The sequence below is a fragment of the Anas platyrhynchos genome, chromosome 2 (genome assembly GCF_047663525.1).
Source record: "Anas platyrhynchos isolate ZD024472 breed Pekin duck chromosome 2, IASCAAS_PekinDuck_T2T, whole genome shotgun sequence".
NCBI classification, from domain to species: domain Eukaryota; kingdom Metazoa; phylum Chordata; class Aves; order Anseriformes; family Anatidae; genus Anas; species Anas platyrhynchos.
This window is the reverse complement of record NC_092588.1, coordinates 94,900,031-94,918,038: the sequence shown is the minus strand read 5'-3', so window position 1 is coordinate 94,918,038 and position 18,008 is coordinate 94,900,031. Positions and strand designations below refer to the sequence as shown.

The following is an 18,008-nucleotide window of genomic DNA, read 5'->3' as shown; positions in this document are numbered from 1 at the left end:
ACATGGGGGGGCTGGCTGGTGTGGGAGGACCAGCTGCTTGGGTATAGGCTACGCGTCTGTCAGCAGGTGGTGAGCAATTGCACTGTGCATCACTTGTTTGTACACATTACTAGTAGTAGTACTACTATCATAATTTTCCTTTCTTTTCTGTTCTAATATTCTGTCTTTATCTCAACCCACAGGGTTTCATTTCCTTCTGATTCTCTCCCCACATCCCAGAGAGGGAGGGGGGGAGGGTGAGCGAATAGCTGCGTGATGCTTAGCTGCCAGCCAGGTTAAACCACAATACATAGGCTTTATGGTACAACATATCTTAGTTTTTCTCAAGTCCAAGCATTACTAACACATACATTTGTAGAGGTCTGCTTGACAGTAGCCAGATCAACATAGTTACTAGAGAACAGCTTTATTTAAAAGGGAAAAACAAGTTTATTCTCTCCAGGAAGACATCCTCCTCCACTTCCAGGGATTTACAACACATAAAGAAGAATGTAATCACCAGAACACTGTTAAAAACGTTTGTCTGAAGTTACCAAGCAGTAGGATGCAAAACAAGGCAGGGAGGAGCTTCTAGTTCAAACTGATCAGGCAGGGCTGGCATAAGACAACACATCCATCTCTTTCCCTTATTGATAAACTTCTCTGCAACTTACATCACCATAAATGTAAAAACAAATCTGTAGAGGAGACAGTTCTCAAATGGAAGATCAAAAGCCTAGCTCCATTGAATGCAACAGCAAGAGGCCAAGTGATTTTAATTCACTGTGATTTCATCCTTTGTTTACTATATAGGCCATTATTAACTAACTTGGTCTTCCAAATGTCTCTTGCACCCAATACTTGTTTTGGTTTCTGGAGGTGAAAAGCTAACTTAGGCTTACCATTTAATCATATGTTTCCAATGCATTCCACCTGACTACTGTTGAGGCAAGCTTTCTTTCTAATTAAAGGTGAACTAAAGAACCAGTGATTAAAATAAGATCAACTTTTCCTTAAATACTGTTTTATGTCAGGAGAGTGGTCAAAGCTAGTAGTTGGTTCCAGAGATCTGTTTACTTACAGCAGATGAACTTCTCAAATAAGGAATAGTAAGTCCTTTTCTTTTTCTTGCTCAGGTTGAAAAACTCAGTTGAGTCTACTGGGCAATCTTTCAATTAAAAAAAAAAAAAGAGAAAAAAAACAAACTCTGCCTTCCTTTCAGACTAAAAGCCAACTCAGCCCAAAGAAGGCTAAAGGATTTGCCTAAAGGCCACAGGGAAGATTGTGTACTGTCTATAATTTTGTTGTCAGAATAATACCTATTGGACTTTTTAACTTTATTTTTAATTTTTAATAAGGAAATGAGATTTTTGTAGCATTACATGTGTTAACTGACCACGCTCTTTCAGATCCATGGTAAAATAATGTGTCTACGTACTTTTATGTCATACACACATAAGAAATTAAGTTCTTCCCATTTCCTGGTTGCTTGTGAGGCATGAGCATAGAATCTCAGAATGAAACTAAACCCAGAATCATGTTAGATTCGTTGGAAGACTTGTAGTAACCCTAATAAGAGCTACTGCTTCATTTGGGAGAAGTTTGATAGAAGCTGAAAGTCCAGTTGCTCCTCAGGGCACCTGGAGGAGTTGCTGCTGAGTTGGGAAAAGAAATGTAAAACCTAACCTGCCATGGGCTTGACACTGCGCATATGCTGGAACAGGACCAAAAAATGTTTTCCTCAGTATGTCAAATATATTTACAATAACAGATGGAAATGGCCACTCAACAGATTTATCATGCTCTGATCATAAAAATAGCATCCCCAGATACAATGCCCTAACCTACAGCAGAGCTTTACTGTGTGCATTTACTGTGTGCCATGTTTTCAAGATAACTGCAAAAGAGGGCAGCAAAGTCTGCTTCCAAAGCAAAATGCTGACAGGAAAGCAGTTCGTTCAATTATTTATAAAACTGGGGGATATTTATTGCATCTGATTCACCATAAAAACATCCAGGGCATATCTGCTCTGTAGGCCACAGAAGAATGATGTCACAAGTTGTTTTTCTGCAGTAATAAGTGATCCTATTGATGACTGTTTAGAGTTATCCCCAGACAGAGTCATTTAAAATAAGAATGCCCAGCTAATCTTGTTCAGATCTGACATGCATTGTTTAAGCTATCCAGAACAAATGATAGGGTGGGCTTGAATCATTTCTTATGGCCAGGAGACTATGAACTCACTTTGACTCAGTACAGGTGTTGAAATCACTACAGCATTATCCCTGGAGATAGGTAATCCTTTAAAGGTTCAGAGCTTTGGGTTAGATAAAGATCTAAACATTTGGATGTTTATCTGAAACCTTATCTTGATAATCTTAAATCCTGGAGGCTGAACACCCATCAGTTGTACATTTACAAGTAAAAGATTAACAGGGCCTCTTTTTTCTACAGGCTTAAAGCCTGATCCTAGCATCTCCAAATAAACAAAACCTCACATTGATATCAACTTGCCTTTGAGTTGGAACATTGCTCACAGGAAGTTCCCTTTCAGCTGATAACAAACATTATCTGATGGAGAAAAACTAAAGTTTTAGTCAAAAAATATAGTGTTGTGTTAACCCGTTACCCACCCCCCCCCCCCCCAAATCCATCTTCCATAGCAAATTGTTCTTTTTTTTACTGAAAATCTCTACACCTGAAACTGGACAAAGGAGCTTTGGTTAAAAAGCAGAATATTTCACCTCCTCCTCCTCGGAAAAATGGGATCTCCCTAATGAAGTACTATGCTTTTAAGTCCACGCCAGTATTTTAACTCAGATGTCTCAGATTTCTTCCCCCCTTTGCTGTCCTTCATTCCTCAGGATGCTAGATGACTGCTAGTGAAGAATGGAATGTCATGGTAGAGATGAAGAGCTGGGAGTGTGAAACACATGCTGCATTTTGCAGAACTGAATCATGCTGTTGGAGAGGTATTTTGCTTTTCCACTATAGTACCTCAGATTTTTCGATTATTTATCATTTTACTCCTTTCTTGCATATCAATGAACATAAGAATATTTTTTTTTACATGATGAAAAATTACACAAATTTTAATATTCATGTTTTATGTATAGAAGATATCCCCCCCCCCCCCCAGCTGTATGATCACTACTTTCTCCCCAGAGCCTGTTAAAATCAGAAATGTTGCTAAGTATCAGTTCTTGTATCTACAAAGAAAGGAAAGCTGGCCCAAAAAAAGAAGTGGAGGAAGGAGGAGGACAAGATTCAGGGCTAAGACAGTAGCTGGAGATGAGGTAGGTATGGGTTCATCTACCTGCTCCATCACAATCCCATCAGTCCTTCCCCTCAGATGACTCTTTAGACTCTGGCTTTCCTGTTAACTCTAGAGGCTAGCACTCCCTTACGGAGCATTTCAAGACTAAACGCTGAAAAATAAAAAAAAAAAATAGTTTGATACACTAACAACAGTTAGATAAAGAAAAGGACTTTGCTGCTGCTTTTGCAAGCTGAGCTTCTTCCAAATTTGGATCATGCTACATAGAGAATTGGCATTGTTTTGCAGCATTTTAGAGGCTAGGAAGAAAATTCAAACACTTTCCCCTTCCTTTTCCCCTGCCATGCCAGTTACAGCCCACAGTCAGCAGGGCAATTTTGCTCTTTCCTGCTCCTCTGGGACCTTTCACATAGCTGCTGCCTTGCTCACATAACAATCTCACCTTGGGAATGAGAAAAATACACATTTTTTGTTTTGGCACTATCAGTAGGGTCACGAGATTTGTGGACATTAATTAAAGAGATGCTAGCAGGCCTTTTCTTTGATATGTCAATTTTAAGTTGCTATCTAGAGACCAAGTGCTATTCAGAGTTTCATGGAATAATTTTTTCCCCTGTCCACAGTACAGTTGTCTTTTTGGCAGTAAGAAGCACTTGTGTGAGAAGGGAGGGAATTATTTATTCCAGATTATTACATTCTGTGGCTCAAGAGAACCATACTTCCACTTCCGTGGCAGAAAATCATTGTCATTCTCATGGCACTTTCCAAGCATCATCATGCCTTTGATAACTTATTCTCTGTCAAGCTCCCCTATTTAAGCAATACTCATTTTCTCTGGTTAACTACTTTTAATGCCTACAGCTGTTTTTTCTCATCAGTGTTTTATAGTTCAAATAAAAATACCGATGCAGAAAGACAGGTTTTATTATTATCTTTCCTATGGGTAGCTGTGCTGCCACTAAACTGCTTTCAACGAGGTCAGGAAATGGTTTGTTTCATAAAATATATTTAATGTTGGGTTATGTAGTTTCTGAGCATTGCTCTGAAAATCCTGCCCCTTGCAGGGGCTGTCTAGCAAAAGGGGCCTTACTTTCAGAGAGACAGAGAGATTCACTACAGGGCTGAGGAAAAAGGGAAAAGGAGAATGGTGTGAAATGAAACATGCCTCATTGACTTATGAGCTGAACGCAAAGGAAGGGTTTGCCCACCTGCTCCCTGGCGAGCCTGGGTTTCTCCCAGCAGAGCTTGTGTGGGATGCAGTGAGTGGGGTTTTCCCTGGCAGGGACCGTGCACCACCCCTCAGAGGCATGCATAACACAACTGCAAACTTGTGTATGCTCTGTCTCTCCCTTCTCTCACTCACCTTCAGTGCTTTGGGGGAAATTCTTGCAGGATGCTTCCTGTTACTCAGTTAATCCTCTCTCATCTTTAAATTCTATTAAACTGGGCATTACAAAAAGCTTCCAATGATTTATTAATCAAGATTTTTTTTTTCATAGAGCTTGTTACTTGCAGCCAGCATTCTCCACAGCCTTGCCAACACCTGGAGGTTTTGGCTAAGGCTTCTCACTACTATGGTAAGTGAGAATGGGTCTTGCCTATTTTGTGCATCACCACACTAGTGCTGACCAAGTTCCAATGAATTTTAGCCACTCAGACCTACAATGGAAAATTTAATTGCACTCATCCCTGTGAAGGTGTCATTTGAAGCTTACAGTTAGCCCCTAGACAGCAGGGAGCACCCATTGTCCCTGATTATGAGTATAAATTAATTATTCTAGAAGATTCACTAGTAAAGAGGCATTGCTCTGAAGCTGCGTGCCAAGGGCCATGGTGAGGATTTGGGCTAACTTTTCTGAGGAACTTGCAGTGAACATCTAGAAACTCAACCATGTGAACCTGTGTGCTACCATTAGCAGTTGATATTCATTTTTACATCTTGCCACCCACTTGCAAACAATCAACACAAGTGCTGGAGATGCCAAACATTTACAGAAGTTGCCTTCCACAAACAATGCTGCCAGGTCAGTTACTTCCTCCAGGTTATTTAAAGATGACATTTCCCAGTTAAGTTAAAGCAACAACACTAAAATGGCTGTACTGCAGGTATTTCCCTGATAAGATGTGACAAAAATTGCTCAGCCACATGTCACAGCAGCAAGCAGCTCTGTAAGTTACACCCCAATGGATGGAAATTCAGATATCACAGGTATTAAGCATAACATCATCCATGATTTCACAAGCAGCCAAAAATTTACTGCATCAGTATTATTAGTGATAAAACTGTTGCTTTATCTTTATACTTAAGTAGCTCTTGTTTGTTTTTATAAAACATTTTTCCTCTCTGAAACAATTTATGTAAACAAAGATAGGTAAGAGATACATTCCCAAGTAGGAAATACAACAGATGGAGATGTTGTGGAGGACAGTGGGCAAGTGGAGAGAAGCAAGCATCAGGGCCAGTGACAGCAAGCTATCAGTCACTAGTACGGACAGATTTTCTACTTTGGCATTTTAAGCAATAGAAAAATTCATACAGGAATCCCAGCCTGACTGATGCCATTGAAAGTATTCCACCACCACCCCATTAGAAAAAGAAAAACAAAACAAAAAAGCACACAAACTAACAGTATACTTTCTCTGCTATGTCAAGACAAACTGGTTCAAAGCATTTAAGCCTGCAAACATGTCTGCAATGCAGCCCAGCCTAAAAGCAAAAAATGTGTAAATGGATTAATAAGGCTACCTTAACAAGCTTAATTTCTGTCCTTAACAAGAATTGCATGATTGGACTTTTGGGTGAGACATATGCACTATGGAAGCACATTATTTCTTAAATAGTAAATTCTTCAGAGCAGGAATCCTGAGTTCCCACAGGCCCTTGTTTACAGAAGGGTAGTCTACATCCTCCCCCCACCATTACAAACCCAGAAACGAGTGCTTGTGTCTTGAGCCCAAACCTGAGAAAAGACACAGTAGTCAGCAGGTATTTCTGTCATTTAAAACACTTGAGTTTTTACTACTGAAGATGGATTCTTGCAGTTCTTTTACTGACACAGTATCATACCCATATACCAAATCACACCAGCCACAGAGCAAGCCCCAACTGAGAAAACATATGCTTTGCAGTGCCAGCTTTAGCAGGCAATAAGAGGCTGCCAGAAAGTAGGATTAGCTCTCAAGCTAGGTGAAAAGGAGGGATTAAATGAAATCCACTGATATTATTACAGGATCTTCAAACATGAATGTGGAACAAAGCATTACATACTAACCTAAGAAACTAAATGGAAAGTGTTAGAGAAGCAACACAATGCAGAAACCTAAAGGGAAACAGCCAAGTACTGTTTAAGTACACCTCCTGACAAGGTGAGCTGTGGAGCATTGCCCTTGGTGTGCCATAGAAACATGGTTACAGCACCTTAAGCCCTCATTTTTCTCATCCAAAATTTATAAACAATCTGGAAATTGTGAACACAGCACACATCAAGAGCATCCAACTTTGCAAGTAGCCTGAAACCATCTGAGAAGTGTGAGTCTACAGATAGTGAAAATCCACTCTGAGCATTACCACCATCTCAAAAAGAAAGACATTTAAATAGTCAAGCCTAGTGATTATTTCACTGCTGATAACATTTGAGAAACTATTTAGCCACTGTGTTTGACCCAAACCCCCAAATACTGCAGCACTGCCCTCAGCTTCTCAATGCACTAACTTCCATCCCACAGGCTTTGCAAGGCAGCTCCAGTTCCAGAGTTTGAAATGCTGCTGAATTTTGTCACATGCACAAAGACTACCACCAGCTGACCTTACTATCAAGGCAAAGAGCATACAGACTACCTGGATTACTTCCTTCATCTGATAGCGTGATATTTTATTTGAAAAGCTGCAGACCCTGCATTACAGAAGCTCCTGGAAGAGGCATAGACAGCCACCCTAGCCTTCCCTGAGTGGCTGGGTCACTTTATGCTGATGGTTCTACAGCTGCCTACCCATGGCTGTGAGCTGCTTGGCTTGAAGTCATTTTGCTGGTTCAGGAGAGTGGTCTCCGGAAGCTCCTGTCCATGGGGCTCTCCATCCCAGTGCCTGTGTAGATCCCAGGAGATTGAGGGCTCAGTTCACTGTGAATTAGAGAGGTAAGCAATTTGGTTTTCTTTTGGATCACTTGCCCACCAGTTATTTAAAAAACAAACAACAAAAACACTACAATTCAGCCCTTATCTGCTGAGCTCTGCATATGTGAATTTTCTTTCCTGTTATTGCAGCAACAGTAGGGATGGAGAAATGCTCTTGATTTCCTTTTTCAGAAAAGTTCTTTCCTAAACAATTGATATTAAAAGGAACAAAACAACCAAGAGACAGCATGCTTATTTCACAAATTTCCAGTAATGTTAGAGCTCTGTACATTGTTTTAGCACTTGCTGAAACGAAGCTTGATTATATTAATGTTAATCAGTATTAAGCTTATCTAAGAGACACTTTCACTACAGACTTTCAGGATCCTGAGAGAATGAGCGTACTCTTAATAGCAAGGGTGGGCGCTCAGCATTCAGGCAAACAGATCCATTTAACTGGCTTCTACAAAAAACAGGTGTGATCATAATGTACTTGTTCACATGTATTTTCACATGGGTGTGTTTATAGGTACTTACCTGCAGAGATATGGGTGTGTCCTTCTCTAGTAGCTCTTGAACCTACTGGTCAGTCGCAGCCAGTCTGATCTATCAGAGGCATAGGTTACAAGGATTACTTGCCTGCAAACAGGCAAGTAGAAGAAATACCTCAGAAAATAGCCCACTCAAGGCAAGAGAGTGCAGGGTGAACTCCCCATAGAGCTCATGTAATCAAGCAAGAAAAGCTTCATTCAAGGGCCACCCTGGATCATTGGAAGATCCCAGCAACCTCAGCAGGTTTCCCAGCATGCCTGTTTTCTGCTGCAGGGTGATAGCAGGATCCAGCTGGAGCTGAATAAAACAGTGGCAAAAATCAACAATAATGCAGCCAGCATCACATGCTCACTCATATGCTTATTCTGATGGTTAGGACTTGGATTATCCAGTAGAGCATGACAGTACAAACCATAGGATATCTTGTAAAGTTCCTACAACATATTAGTTGACATACCTTTAGCTAAGGGAGTCATTTTACCTCAAAGATCTTCAAAACTAATATTTGTGAAGGTCCCAACTTTGTCTTAGATTAATCCCTTTGAGTAGTACACTGGGCATCTATTAATTTATGAGGGAATGCAATGTGCTTATTCACATAAAAAATAAACAAGAAACTTTAAGGTGTTTTCTTGCCTCATGAGTTTAATTGGGACAGATGATGACAGTGAAGCCAGAGAAACACCACCTCCTTGCATAACAACGGCTCGTTATGCAGTCCCAGTCTTGTCTCCTCCAAAGGTTTCAGGAGATGCATGACTTCCACGTCTTTCCTATGGTGTCTTAAGTGTAGCTCACCTTCTTTGTGCATGAACTGTTATTAGACTGGGGGTTGGAGAAGTAGAGATCAGACAAACATGATCATTGACACCACACACAGAATGCCTGAGCTGGCCCCCTTTTTACATAATGGAAACCAGATCAAGTTGCACAAACCACTTTCTGCAGCTAAAAGTCAAAATGAGAGGCAGGCCCTAGAACAAGGCTGCCCAACAACAGCCTCATTTTTAAGGCAGGACTATGAATTATTGGAAAGCTAAGCGACAATGTGACAAAGTGACATGGTCATCATCTCTCCTGCAATAAAACTTACATCTCAGGGTAAAGTCATCAGTATCATAACTTCTCAGCTAGAATCTTATCAGTAGTGTATGAGCAGCTGGTTTGTTTGTTACATTGTTCATTTCAAGGAATTGTCCATTTATTTCTTACAAACGATTATCTTGCATCACGTCTTACTCCAATGGTTTATTTTACATTTGAGGAATGCAAAACAATTGCACAATAAATCACTGGAGGAATGTACATGAGGGTTATTTGTCATGGTTATAAATAAATGAACTTTAGCAATAGCTGATAAACAGAAGACTGTGGACAATTCAGGCATGCTTTCAAAAAGATCAGAGCATGACTTTAGCCCTTCATTAACAAGCTTCATTATATTGTACCATAGCCCTCTAGAAACGCTGTAAGAGAGATGGCTAACTGCCCATACACTAGCAGTAGCTGACTGCCAGGAATATGCTATAAAACCCTTTTTGTTTTGCTGCAGGGTGTCTGTGCCACTCAATTCTACCAGGAACAGAAGTACTCAGCACCTGTGAAAACATGAATAAAATTCTATAAATGCTTCAGTCTTAAGAGCTCAGCTTTAGCTATTAAGATTGAACGAGAGAATCAAATTTGGCCTTAGATTTTACCCTACAAGTGGCCTTAATGTGGCTAAGAGCTGGAGAACATTTTAATCTGCACTTTGAAATCTTTCATACTCAACTCTAGTGGACCTTTTTAATTTGGCACTCAAATTAAATGCTCTGCTGAATAGGATTACTTATTTAAATGCTTTCTGAATAAAGACTGAGCAAGAAAGCATGTCTAGCCTTCAAAATGCCAGTGCAGATACTAGAGAGGCTCCAATTTTTATTGACTGAGTTGCTGCAGCTCACACATTTTAATAGGAACTGGTCACATCTGTGGGTTTTAACATTTCAAAACCTAGGCAGACTTAGACTGTGATACAACCATGTTCCCAACTACTGCTGTGATTGCTTATAGAAGTTCAGTTTAAGCTAACTTAGACCCATAACTTTGAAATTCTGGATTTGATCCAGCTTAGAGAGAAGAGGGCAAAAGGATAACCTAAGCTTTTAATAGAAAGGCTTATTTCTTCAAAAATACATGAGACCATGTGCATCTGAGTTTAATGTCAAGACTCAAGAACAGATTAATCTGATTTAATCTATTAACACCAGTGACAGGACCTGCTGAGGCAGGGGAAATTTAGGCTTGACATCAGGAGGGGGTTCTTCACAGAGAGGGTGGTTGCACACTGGAACAGGCTCCCCAGGGAAGTGGTCACTGCACCAAGCCTGTCTGAATTTAAGAAGAGATTGGACTGTGCACTTAGTCACATGGTCTGAACTTTTGGGTAGACCTGTGCGGTGTCAAGAGTTGGACTTGATGATCCTTAAGGGTCCCTTCCAACTCAGGATATTCTATGATTCTATGATTCCAAAAATGGAAGCAAATACACATTTTTGAAATGCAACGTTGGGAGAAGCAGTAATTTTAACAATGTGCCAATCCTAGTATCATATTTCTGAAGTGTAATTATCAGCAGTTACAAAATGGCCACTGTGCTTATGATAAGATGCAATTAATACAGATAAAGCTCTATCGATTGAGGTGAAGTCTGACAAAAAAAAGAAAAAGCACTTAGATATATCTGTGTCAGTAACAGCTGGAACTAACATTGCTCTTCAGACTGATATCCAAATTGCAACTATCTGCCAAAAATGCTTGCAAGCAGTACACAGCTCTTATTGTCTATTGTTATTATCTAGACCTCTATCTCAAGAATATTTGAAGTGTCCTTCGCTTTTCTGTTTGAAGGTGTGGTGCGATGCTCAGCAGGGCTGATAGAGGCTCACAGACGCCACAGGAGAGCAGGTCCAACCCAATCCATCTCCCCTCCCTGAACTAACCCTCCCTCCCACTGGCGCACAGCTTATGTTGATAAACCTGTTGAAGCCAGCAACCCACCAGGAAGCTAAGCCGGGGGGGGGAACAACCCATATACAGACTAGAAGGCTGAACAAGTCTGTGCAAACAGATGCACCAGAGCTAGCACAGCACTGCTGGGACTGGGAGGGATGGGGGCAGACAGCACCCACACTGATGGCAAGACAAATACTGGCCTCACTCCGCTGTCTGACCACACCTTTGGCTTCTAGGAACTGTGTCTAAAAAAAAAAAAAGTATAGGAGGAATGACTGTTGCTTCCTCTGATCTTCTCATAACATTCTCCAGTCTTTGATGGTGTTGGTGCTGGTGTACTGAAATACAGTGGTCTATCATGAAAGTGGAAAGAATCAGGCTTGGAGCAGGAGCATTAGGCACAAGGAAAAACAAATCAGGTGATGAAATTTGCAAGACATTACTGTTATAGCTGCACAAACAGCCAAACCCAAATTCAACATCAGCTGCTTTCCTCTTTTTCCTTATCTATGTCCCTACATTGACCAGCACCTTGGAACAGAGTTGTGATATTTAACAGAACTGGCAATAAAAGGGAAAAAGCACCCCAGAATGCATCAAAAGCAGAAGCAGACTTCTAGCAGGCAAAAGTCAGCTGCAGAACAAAAGGATAATTTTGTTAATTTTCTGAACAAAGGAGTCTTTCAGAGACCTCCATTCTCCTGAATGTGAGCCACAGTCACTCCTGAAACCCAGTCAGTAGTACTAACAGCAAGCCACTACACCTGCTGCAAACTCTGAATACTGTAGAGACCAACAAGTCTGCACACCCACTGCTAGCATGAGCTCAGCATGCACATTCATCTTGGAGGGAGCGCATTGCTTTCTAGAGGAGAGATTAAACCAGGCCAAGGTACAGGTCTGCAGGGAGCCTACCTGGCACATGTGCACTCCAGGTCTCCCAAACATCGAGCTTGGGCAGTCTCCCCTGCACAGCAAGAGTGGCCTTACACTTAAACGCAATCTAAATCTACACTCTTTCAGTTTTAAGTTATTGCCACTTGTTCTGTCACCTCGGGCTCTGGTATAAAGTATCTCTATACATTGAAATGATTCTATAAAGTCTCCTGGAGACTTCTCTAGACTGAACACCACCAACACTCAGCCTTTCTGAAAAGTAGAGGCATTCCAGCCCTCCGATAATTTGTGGCCTTCTGCTGGATCAGCTCTAATGGGTCGCTGTCCTTCCTATGCTGGAAACCCCAGATCTGAATGCAGCACTCCAGGTGGGGTCTCAGGAGAGCAGAGCAGATGGAGGCAAATCACCCCCCTTGCCCTGCTGTCCACACTGCTTTTGATGCAGCCCAGGATACATTAACTTTCTGGGCTGCAAGCGAGTATTACCAGTTCACACCCAATTTTTCATCCATCAGTACACCCCCAACTCCTTCTCTGCAGGGCTGCTCTCAATCCACTCATCCCCCAGTGTGTGTCTGGGGATTGTCCCAGCCCATGTGCAGGACCTTGCACTTGGCCTTGTTAAAACATGACAACATGCCAAACATCAACTGCTCCCATTCTTTTCAGGGGAGATTTGCAGAGCAAACATAGCTTGGTGGGGAGGAAAGCCTCTGTACTACTGAAATAACACAGGCAGGTGCAAATCATGCTACTGCAGAACACCTGGTGATTGTCAAAACAGCAGAAACTAGTTAGTGTTGGTAGTTCATTACAGAGCATCTCTGACTATTAAATCTTTAATCCTCTAATAGCACATTTTTCTCTCCTCTCACATAAACATCATTTGGTTCCCTGGAATGAAGTAGGGCTCTTTCACAGTCAACCGCAGCCCAGAAGAGCCACTGAGAGGAAAGTAAGCACTAAGGCATCCTCTTTACTTTGTTGTTCCTCTCATTTTGACTTAACAGACATCAAATTTTCCATTACCAGCAGGCTTCAAAAGTGTCTGTAGAAAGAAGAGCCTGAGAGGCAGGGGGAATTCTCAGGGTGGGGTATGGGCTACAAGCTCTATATCCCTCCTGCCTCCATTAGTGAGGCATTATGGTGGATAAAAAGAGCATTCCCTGGGGATGTATTACACAGTGCAACCCAAGCCTCTTCCTCATACCAACATCCAGCCAGGCTGCACAGGATTTCTGGGCTGCATGGGGAGCAAGGTCAGCTTGGGCCCACTTAAGCAAGTGTTAGCTACTTCACTGGGCTACTTCACAAAGGGAAGGGGCTGAGCCCTGTTACCACATACATCCCCACAGCAAAGCTTAGCAGTAAACTTGCACAGAAGTCTGACATGTGGATTTGCTTTGCATCCTATGCATTGCCATGCTGTCCTCCAGGCAGTCATCATAGACCTTTGAAAAATAGTTACTAATCCTCAAGACCCAACCTGGAGTCACAAGACAACATGAAGTGGTTCAAGAAGTAATCCTGTATCTGTAGCACCACTGAAGTAATTCTTCTGCTGAAGATAAGTGGTTGTTCCCAATTACTTCACAAGCATCTTCCTTAACCCTCAGCACTTTCCCAAATAGCATAGTAACACAGGTTACCCATGACAGTTCAACTGGTACAATTACAGTAAGGCATTACTTTGTCGAATTGTCAAAATGCAAGCTAATCCTGCTGTTTATGCAAATACTGTTGTAGTGCAAGGATATTCTTTACTGATAAGTATGAGGAATCAAATTATATCACATAAAGCAAAGGTAAAGGCTTACCTGTCAATGAGGTAGTCTCAGCAACCTCAGAAAGACCCACTCCTGGATCCAGCCATGAACTGAGACTTGCATCCAACCATACATATCCAATTAAACCTGTCCTATTGTTCACAGTATCCCTGCCCATTTAGAGCGGTTTGGGTCAGGATAGCTATTACCAGAGAAGGAAAACTGCTAATACCAGAGAATGTACTGGCTCTTCTGTAGCAGAAAAAAAAAGTGAAACAACCTTCTCCATTGAAAACAAAGTCAGTACCTCTGGGTACATGCAAGGTGTCTCATAACGATCATTCTAGAAACATACAGCAACTTTAAAATATTGCTAAGTGACATCGGTATCCTCCTGTTATGGGTTTTAAGAAAAAAAGTTACTAAACCTGTAAATAACACTTCCTTACTCTTGTACTCTGTCCTCCACAGTTGTTTTTCTTTTGCAGGAGGTGCCAGAAAGCAGCTAGAGTATCAGCACAAATTTCTAGGCCTCCTGTGCTTGTGTATATTCAGTAAACACAGGTATTTGGATCTGACCAAGCCCTTGTGGTTTCTTCACACAGACTTGGATACATACATGTAAGAACAAAAGATTTCAAATATGTGACTAATTATGTTTTGTCCTGCTCGCATGTGCAGTACTTGAAATATTCTTCACCAGATGTACAGTACTCCCTGTCAGAGGACACAAATTGCAGGGGAGAGCCAGGAAGAATAACAATCCTTAGCCATCAGTGGTGCAGTCTAACAAATATTGTCAGGCCTACCTTTTTTTACCTACCTTTAACCTAGGAGATAGACTTGCATTTGTTTCTGACTGGAAAGCTCAACAGATGTGTTTATCCACCCCTACACATCCCTGCGTAAAGACTGATCATACTCTGCATGGCATTAGCTGCTTCACAACAACAACCACCCAGCAATATCTCAACTATCAACCCCACAGTACTAATGCTTGCAGAATTCAAGCTAAATGCATATACCCTGTACACTTTCCTTTTCACAAATTTTGCTGGCAGAAGCTTGAAAGAAATACAAGTTGGCTAGAGCAGGCTATTTAAAATCCAAATTCAAGTGAGTACTCAAAAATATTTTGTAGTATACACCCAGGTTTATGACAATAATGGTAATACCACCTAACTTTCATCAGTAAATCTCAAAAGCACTTTACAAAGAGATTAAGCATCCTTAGAGCAGCTACTTTGCAATAGGCACTTTCAGCTGCTGATAATTAAATTACAGAAACAGATTAAGCAATATTATTAACTAATCATCTGCCAAGCCTTTTACATCACATTGCTACCTGGAGCAAAGTGTTATACTTAATTTTGGAAAAACTGACACCTATGGATTATAAGGGCAACTGTAAGCATAAACAGTAAGTCTAATCGCATGGATTGGTTTGCATAGACTAATTTCATTTTTGCCAGTTGCATGCAGCATCTTTTCAGTCATACAGACACTATTATGTAGAACTCAGTTAAGGCCTAGGAAATGGAATTGACTTAAGGAAAAAAACACCTATGCCTTGCATCACCTCTGGAAAGATGATCTGAATGAATCAGTCCAGTAATCACAAGTATAAATTAAACACTGAACACTTCAGAGTTGGCAGGGGAAGTAGGACTTCAGTGGATTTGCCAAACAGAGACATGGAGATTTAGGCCTATTCACAAAATGAAGTTATTTTCTTCTAAACTGCTGCTGAATTTTGTTATGGTGCAATTTCAGTCTCTACTAGGTGGTAGATAGTGCATTAGATATGCACAGTGGGTGGTAGATGTATATTAAGATATTGCATGAAGCAATAACATTTCCTAAACTTTCTCTTTCACCCATCACACAATGCAATAAACATGAAAACTACTCATAGACAAGGGGTGTGTAGATTTGAAAGATTGATATGCACTTGGAGATATTTTGACTAAGTAATAAATGACCAGTCTCACTGTCATGACCGTACCAGGTCACACAACGTTTATAGACTTATTTTTCATTGGAAAAATTGAAAACTAACATTATTTTTAGAGTGCTAACTACACTTCAAGACTGAAGAAATGGATGCCCTGCCCTCACAGCGAGGTAAAGCTTAAAACATAAATGAGATATTTTAAGGGCTGAGAGACTAAGAAAAAAAAGCCTTAAGAATTATAAAATACTTTGCAGCATCTAATGCTTTCAATACACCTACTACTTTTTCTTCAAAACAACTCTGTATGAAAGAACAGAAATTTTAGAGGTTCCAAAAGTGAGGAGATGCCTCTATTGAGTCTCCAAAGAGTAGAATAAGGCCTTATAGTATAGGTTAACCTGAAGTTAACTCAGTTTGTTGGCAGTCAACAGCTAATTCCAATAGATATTGAAGAACCAAGACAAGGGAAGAACTGGTCATAGAATGAAACAAAAGGAAAAGAGCCCACAAATCACAGGATTTGTGGATGCCTCTCTCACAGAATGGATTTGACTGACACAGTATTTTGATCATGAGTGTATTTTACCACAACTCTTTATTTTGAAATTACTGTAGGTACCTGAAAATGGGAACATAGGCATTTGAGACATAGGGGGAAACAGACTTTGCGACGCAGCATAATACTTCCCCCATTTCCCAATGTCCCATCTTCTTTCATTACCAAATACGAAAAGTGGAAAAAATCCTGATTTTATAGCTCATGTGTCTTTCCCCTTCTTGTAGCTCACGTTCTGTCAAATCCTGCAAAAGAATGGCAGTACCATTTTCACATGAGCCCATCACAATGGAATCAGGCTGTGCTGTATTTCCCCTCATACCTCAGCCATAGGTGGGACCTTTGTGTAGGTACCAAGACAAGTCAAGCAATGACTGTCAGGTAACCTCAGTCTGCAAATAAAATGAACACTGGAATAAAGCATATCTGAACAAGAAGTTTTAAAAGTTAAAGATAGATGGTAGTTACCAGCAAACTAAGTTTTAATAAGAGAATCAAAATCTCACCACAACAATGAGAATCTGGAAACGACCTTTGGGATGAACTGTGTGGTAGAATATAAGTGGGATTTATTTTTTTTAAGTTTATAATTGACTGAAACAACTTTCCCTTGCAATATACTTGAATCAAAGATATAAGTGATAGGAATAGAAAACAAAACAAAAAAATAAAGATACCAGCATTAATTTAAATAACAGAGGAAACACCTAATGAAAGTAGGAAATGATATAGGCTTAAGTTACACTTTCTCTGTATCTCATAGGTCCCTTGTGGTCCCCAAAGCACACAAGGCTCAAAGTTTTGTTTAGAAAAGACCTGCATTTTCATCTTTGGGGGACCAAAATAACCATATCAAATCTTTGTAACATAGCTTTGTAACCTGACCATCAGCTTCAGCTTGCAGACACAGGCCTGTGGTCCTACAAGTGAAACCATGAGGACCATGCAACATGTTAGGACAAGGCTCCCAGCAGTCTCTTCCATTGCTGGAGCACCACAATAATTCCTACCTCTGCAACTCCCATGCTAGGGCACATCACCTCAGTTTCCCATTCACAGCACAAAAACAGCAACTCCACTATCTCCACCCCAGCCTACACCAACTAACACACCTTAGTTTGTGCTAGCAAACTTTCTGACCCTTCAAGGACCATAGGGAGAGAGGCTTGCACACACCTGAAAGGCACAACACACAGCCTCTCAGGAAAAATAGAATGGCTTAGGTTGGAAAGGACCTTAAAGATCACTTAGTTTTCTAGGCGCACACACACACACACACATACATACATACCCCCAAACCTCTTCAATAGACCAGGTGTGCCAAGGCCCCATCCAACCTGATCTTGAACACCTCCAGGATCAGGGCACCCATAGCTCTTCTCTGGGCAACCTCTTCCAGTACCTCACTACCCTTACAGCGAGGAATTGCTTGTAAAAACAAAGAAACAAACAGCAACACAACTCTGAGAAGCATCAATTGCTTCCAACACATCCCACCATTGCAGCTGGCTAACCCTCTATTTCCAGGCAGCACCCACACTTATATAAAGTCTTTAATGTAATGTAGCATGATGTGAGTCACCTGTGCTGGGTGCTGCTGAAGACCCACACATCGGCTGCATTTGCTACTCAGTAGTCATCGTTTTGCAGCTGGAGTTAAATGGGCACTTGGTAATTAGCAGCCTACCTAGTGAATTTTACCTGGCTCTCTTCTAGAATATTTTGAACAAATTGCTTTGAATTGAACCATCTGCTGTGTTTGAACAAATTGCTGTGTTTGAACAAACTGCTTGTGAACAAACAGCATGTTTCTTCTTTGAATTTGAGGCTTATTCAAAAGTACTCATATGTACTTTAAGTGTTTGACATTTAAACAAAAATCATTTAAATCAGAAGCCTGGGACCAATGGCATGTT

General features: G+C 40.9%; 1 long non-coding RNA gene across 1 annotated transcript in view; it reads right to left on the bottom strand.

Moving 5' to 3' along the window:
• Positions 1-8,957, bottom strand: part of LOC101801589 (uncharacterized) — a 34,865-nt gene extending 25,908 nt beyond the window's left edge. Inside the window, exons 1-2 of the long non-coding RNA XR_003495062.3 lie at positions 7,908-8,957; positions 7,248-7,376 (exon numbers count right to left, since the gene is read on the bottom strand). This is a non-coding gene — a long non-coding RNA (uncharacterized lncRNA). The remainder of the gene's footprint in view (positions 1-7,247; positions 7,377-7,907) is intronic.
• Positions 8,958-18,008: the final 9,051 nt, after the last annotated feature.